Raw genomic sequence first — 6891 nt, forward strand, 5'->3', positions numbered from 1 at the left:
CATTGCAAAGCAGCTAGAAGTTAGTCCAAGAACGTGTGTTACATATGCTTGAATATTATGGACGAGCAGCTAGAAGAAAACCACTCCTTCAACCAATTAATATAATGAAGAGAAAGAAATGGGCTAAGGAGATGTCAGAAAAATCCAGTTCATTTTGGGATAGAGTGATTTTCTCAGATGAATCCAGATTTGCATTATTTTCAGACAGGGGACATGTTTGGGTCTGGAGGCTTCCCAATCAAGAATTTGATTTGAAACGACTCCAACCAACTATGAAACAAGGCGGTATCTCTGTAATGATATGGGGAGCTGTCACCAGCAATGGTCGTTCTGAGCTGATCGAATGTGTTGGAAGCATAAACTCTGAAAAATACATCGAAATACTTAAGCAAGGACTATTTCCGATGTATCCACACGATAACATAACGAAAAATGATTTTCATTCATGGAAGATGGGGCTCCATGCCACACAGCGAAAAGGAATCAACAATGGCTGACTGAAAATGGGATCAAAAAGCTTCCTTAGCTGAGCCAATCTCCTGACATGAACCCAATTGAAAATCTCTGGAACATACTAGATAGAGCTATGCGAAAAACTCAACAGAAATCTAAATCTAAAGTTGAATTGTTTCGATTGTTGCGTGAAAAGTGGGCAGAAATTCCACAAGAGACAATCCACAAAGCTCATTAGTTCAATGCCAAAAAGAGTTTCTGAATTAAAAACTGCAAAGGGAATGTCAACTAAATACTAAAGTATGTAGTCCTACCTATCGATTACATTTCAATTGTTCGCTTTGCGTATTAAATAAAAGATTTTGAAAATTAAAGGTGTCTATTTACTTCCTGCATGTCTGTGTAAGAAATTTGTTTCCCAACCACATGGTTCATGGTTCAGTATGTGTGGTACCTTGGGCAAGTCTTTTCTACTATAACCCTGAGCCAACCAAAGCCTTCCTTGTGAGTGGATTTGGTTGATGGGAACTGACGAAAGCATACACACACACACACACGTGTGTGCGTGCATGTGTGTGTGTGTGTGTGTGTGTGCGTGCGTGCGAGCAGGATTAGGAAAAGTGAATTGTGGATAACGATCAATGAAAAGGGAAGACACCAGACCAAGCCGTCGGTAGACCGGAAAAACACGAGACGGAAAGAGTAATACAAGTAGAGAGATTGAGAGTGAGGGAGAATGAGAGAGACAAGGAAAAGAAAGAGGTAGAAAGGTTGAAGGGAAGCGAGCAAACGTGAGCAAAAGAGCGAGATAGAGACAAAACGTGAAAGAAAGGAAGAACTATAGAAAGATAGAGGGAAGGAGAGCGAGCGAGCAGAGAGGGAAAGAGAGAGAGAGAGAGAAAAGAAAGAGAAAGAGAGAAATAAAGAAAAGATGTAGATAGATAGAAGGAAGAAGGGCGGATCTGTTCAATCTCAGTCAGGTTTTTTTAATTAATTCTTTTTTTTTTAAAGTAAACAGTTAGAAACTTCAGATACTGGTTGTCACGTAGAATAGGGTTTTGAAAAGATCCCGGGCGGCAAGCGAAAGAGAGAGAGAGAGAGAAAGAGGGAGAAAGAGAGCTAGCGAGATGATGTTGATGATGAGGAAAATGACGACGACGATGATGATGATGAGGCTGATGATGACGATGATGATTTATCTGAACCAAACAGGAAGTATTTCAATAGGTTTACCTCGGTAGTTTGTGCAGCCAGTTGCTATGGAAGGTTGCTATGGTGAATATTGTTTACAACAGCTGCAATATGGCGTCCTTGAGTTGCCCTACTGTGATACGGTGTTGGACTGATGTGTTGCAGAGCTGCTGCTGCTGTTGTTGTTGGTGGTGATGGTGATGATGATGATGATGGTGTTGGTGCCAGTGTTGGCGGTGATAGTCGTCGTCGGCGACGACGACGTGGAGTTGTATGTTTGTTTATGTGAAGAGCAGACCACTTTAATTATTGATATCGTTTCGAAATGATGGTGTTTTTGTTTGTCATAAAGAGTGGCGGTGGCGGTGGTGGTATATGTGGAGGTATGTGTGTTGGTGCATTGTGAAGGGTGGGGGTAGTAACAGCAGCGGCGTGTTGTTGTTGTTACTGTTGCTGATTAGCCTGGTCGAAGAGAGCTTTTAATCAAAGTACTTTTCAAAGAACGTTTGACAGGAATTATATAACGATGGTGGTGGTGGTGGCTGTTGTTATGGTGATGGCGGTGGAGTATCTTCCATTTTATTTTTTACTTGTTTCAGGCAAAGAATTACGGCCAAACTGAAGGGATTGTTTTTTGCCAAATATTCTATTAGTCTCTATTTGCCAAACTGCTAGTTGGGGGCATAAACGAACCAACACTGGTTGTCAAGCGGCGGTGGAAGACAATCACAAATACATGCGTATGCGCACACACACAAACACACGAACACACACACACACACACACAACATATATATATAGATGGGGTTCTTTCAGTTTCCATCTCACGAGGCTGTGGTCAGCCCAGGGCTATAGCAGAAGACACTTCACTCAGTGGGATTGAACCCGGAACTATGTGGCTGGAAAGCAAACTTCTTACCACACAGTTATGCCTGCATCTATACAAAGTATCTTTCAACGCGGCAAGGACCTCGTTCCCTTATGTAAATGAGAGTCTTATCTATATAAGACTCACATTTGCTGCAATTCCAGCAAATTGCCAGAGTGGGAGGACGTAGTCCCTGCACCTTCCTCTCATAGGCCTAAAATTGGAAGAATGGGTCTTTCTCTTGCAAGACATTAGGGAGATTTAGCTGTTATTTCCTGCGGGTTTAGCGACCACGTAGAGACTCACTTTAGTGGTGGAACGTATGTGTTGTGACTGTGGTTATGTGGGGGAGGCAAGGGTGGTGGTGGTGGTGGTGGTGGTGGTTGCAAGGGGTGACGTCATGTTTTGTGTTGTTGACATTGGTACACACCATAGTGGCATTGATGAAGTGGTCATGTAGTAGTGGTAGTAGTGGTAGTAGTAGTAGTTGTGGTGATGGTGGCAGTGGTGGTGGTGGAGGGACGGCAGCGTCTGTGGTATTAGTGGTGTGGTGGTGGTGATGGCAGTACTGGTGGCGGTGGTCGTGATAGTAATATTAGTGGTGGCGGTTGTGATGGTGATAATAGTAGTAGTGGTGGTGGTGGTGGTGGTGGTAATGATGCTTAGGGTTACTGTGAATGTGTTGTGATTGAGCAGTGTTTGTATTGCTCGTAACTATACACACACTCATGGCCACACAATATATATATAGAGAGAGAGAGAGAAGTGCAGGTGGGGGGGTGGAGGTGCAGTGTGGTGAATTTTGTGGTGTTGTGGTTTATTCCAGAAAGCAGAAATATTAACAGCAACAAGCCGCAATTAACCAGAAAAACAAGGTATATATAATTATACACATCTATATAAAAGGTTAAAAAATATATATATACATACATACATGTATGTATGTATCTATGTAATATGTTTGTATGTATGTATGTATGTATGTATGTATATATGTAATTGTATGTCTGTATATTTTATTCATACATACACACACATGTACACATTTTTTATTGTTTACTTGATTGAGTTATTACATTGTGGCCATGCTGCAGCAGCTCTTTCAGGGGGTTTTAGGTTAAATGAATTATCCCTGATATTTAATTTTTTTAAGCCTGGTACTTATTTTATCAGCCTCTTTTGCCAAGCCACTAAGTTATGGGCTCATAAGCTGTCAAGTGGTGGTGGTGATGGTGGTGAGGCATACATACACACTATATATATATATATATATATATATATATATATATATATATATATATATATAGAGAGAGAGAGAGAGAGAGAGAGAGAGTCTACAGATGAGATCCAGAGATATAAGTATGTTTTATATATATATATAGAGAGAGAGATAGAGAGAATATGAGGGGTTTAGTTCACATGTGATCTAAATGAATAGGTACACTGGGTAGGTGCTATAGTTGGTCGACTGTTAGGTTCCAAGATCACAGCTAAGGCTGGATCTAGGGATCCATGTTAGGGTTCCGTTATAGCAGGTATATATTACATTAAAGGAAAAATCAAAACCTAGTCAGAATGAATATCTCAATTCATTTAGAATAATTTAATTAGGATAAGGTGAATTTGAAGTCTTGCAGCCGTTTCTGAGATAACCCAAGAGATAGTTTAGCATGTCTCTGCACTGACTATTCTGTTGTCATCAGAGACAAGGTACGAATATTTTAGACGGAAAATTTACAGTTTACAAGGAATAAAATTCACAGTTTATAAGGAATAAAATAGAAGAATAAAGGATTAAATTGAAGAATAAAGAGTAAAAGTAGTTAGAAGAATATTGGGAGGAGAATGATGTTCACAATTCTTAATCCTTTATCTTAAATCATTTAAATATCTGCACTAAACTATTGTCCTTATAACCTTAGCTAGATTGGCCTTCCACTCCCATTCTACTGAAACTTTTACATTTGACCTCTAACCCCCATACAATACTGACATATCTATATCATTACCTTTACTGTTATTTATTACCTCTGCCCTAGTGAACGGAGGTATTGTTTTCAGTCGTGTTTTTTGTTTGTTTGTTTGTTTGTCCATGGACAAGATATCTCAAGAACCACTGGATGAGTTCAGATGAAACTTTCAGGGATGTTTGTCCTTGTGACTGGCATGAACTGATTAGATTTTGGGATTGATCTGGTACCAGACAAGGATTCTGGATTATTAGTTATATTTACTTTACATGATTATGATCTTATGTTAACTTTCAAGTCTTTCTCAATTATCTCCCTTTAGGCTGTAACTATTTTGAATGGTGAATATGTTAACTTTGACTTGTATTAGATACAGATAAACTATTTATTACTGTTGGTGAATTTGCTAACTTTGGCTTGTATTAGATAAGGATAAACTATTTATTACTGTTGGTGAATTTGTTAACTTTGGTTTGTACTTGATAAGGATAAACTATTTATTACTGTTACTAAATATTCTGCAGCCGCCTTCACATTCCATGACTACCATTGAGATCAATCAGGTACCAGACAAGGCTTCTGGATTATTTTTCCGTTTTTTTTATTTAATTTTTGAGAGTGGTCGGGTTCATTTTTAGTATTCTTGTTTGCGAGACCACTCAAATTGAATAAGGATGTGTATAAGGAAGATTAAAAAGGATTTCTAGCTGGCTTTCATTGCATGGCAAATTTTCAAGAAGAGGGAAAATGAAAATAATGTTTTTTACAAAAAAATAATAAATATATAAAAAAATAAATATACCAATACATTATATTGTCTTTGAGCTTTTAAAGTTCAATGGTAATCCATGTAGATAATTGTTAGAAAGAGGTAAAGTTTAGTGTCCAATGAAGGAGACGTTGGCAGGGGGGGGGCAGTTGTCAAATTTAGTTCGATTTCGATTTCACTTGCCTCAACAAGTCTTTGCAAGTGGAGTTTAATGTCCAATGAAGGAAAGGTACGCTTAAGTGGGCTGGCAACACCCCTGGCAGAGGTCTCGGATTATGGTCTCACTTGGCTTGCCGGGTTTTCTCACGCACAGCATATTTCCAAAGCTCTCAGTCAGAAGTCATTGCCTCGGTGAGGCCTAATGTTCGGAGGTCGTGCTTCACCACCTCATCCCAGGTCTTCTTGGGTCTACCTCTTCCACAGGTTCCCTCAACCGCTAGGGTGTGGCACTTTTTCACACAGCTATCCTCATCCATTCTCGCCACATGACCATACCAATGCAATCGTCTCTCTTTATTCACATATTAACTAAGCAAATATTGGTATCTCGAGTATTTCAAACTTAGCATATGTAAAACAATACTGATACATTATTCTGATTAATGAAAACTATGAATAACCATTTACTGTATCTGTATACAATATAGCAACTTTATTTTATATACGTTTAGACCTAGGTGCCTTATGACAAGACTTCCCCTGTTCCATTATAAACTGGTCTGCTAGTAGAGAACCCCCCCCCCTATAGTAGTTTGTCACCAAACCCTAAGAAATTTTATAACTATATCATCCATGTTTACTGTCTATACTGTTTAGCCCTTACCCTACAAAGAAAATGCCAGTGTCCTCTTAAACTTTGAATCACTAGGTCTGATAAAATAGTTCCATAAATCAGAAACAAAAAAACAAATAAAATCAGTGACAGTTAAAAATCTGCGTAGAATTATTTACTAGCTTGTATGGTCTGGCTAAGTCAAAATAGTTTTTTGCATTCTTCCTTTCTACTTGGAGAGTTTAAATGTAGTTACAAAAATATGTCCTTCTGTTGAAATGTAATTTCATTAAATTTCTATATCTTTGTGCATCTGACTGTAGCCATACTGGAGCACTTCGTTAAAGAATTCTTAAACGAATGAATTGACCTGAGTACTTTTCTTTTTTTCTTTTCTTTCTTTTAGCCTAGTCCTTATTCTATTTATCTCTTATGCCAAACTGCTAAGTTATGAGTATGCAAACACATCAATACTTGTCAAGTAGTGGAATGGGGAACAAATACACACACAAACACATATCTATATATGTGGTTATCTTTCGTTATGACTCAAGATCACCTCCATATATATTGAAACAATTAAAAGATAAAAGGTAAAAGATATATGTATGTATATATATATATATATATATATATATTATTTTGCTTAAAAGAGTTCCAACACTGTCTGTTTTTTTATGTTTTATTTATATTCCTGCAGAACCAATGTGGGGTATAGAATATGGAATATACAATATATAATATAATATACAATATATAATATAAAATAAAATAAAATAAAAATGGATGGCACCATGAAAGAAAGTATTGAATGTAGATGAAATATTGAGTGTTCAATATAAAGGATCAAATATATAAATATAAATAT

General features: G+C 37.7%; 1 protein-coding gene across 1 annotated transcript in view; it reads right to left on the reverse strand.

Moving 5' to 3' along the window:
- LOC106882334 (serine/threonine-protein kinase pakE) overlaps positions 1 to 1979 on the reverse strand; it is a 22851-nt gene extending 20872 nt beyond the window's left edge. The window contains exon 1 of the mRNA XM_052977945.1: positions 1687 to 1979. The gene's annotated coding sequence lies outside the window, so the exon portion shown is untranslated. The remainder of the gene's footprint in view (positions 1 to 1686) is intronic.
- Positions 1980 to 6891: the final 4912 nt, after the last annotated feature.

The sequence above is a fragment of the Octopus bimaculoides genome, chromosome 29 (genome assembly GCF_001194135.2).
Source record: "Octopus bimaculoides isolate UCB-OBI-ISO-001 chromosome 29, ASM119413v2, whole genome shotgun sequence".
NCBI lineage: Eukaryota > Metazoa > Mollusca > Cephalopoda > Octopoda > Octopodidae > Octopus > Octopus bimaculoides.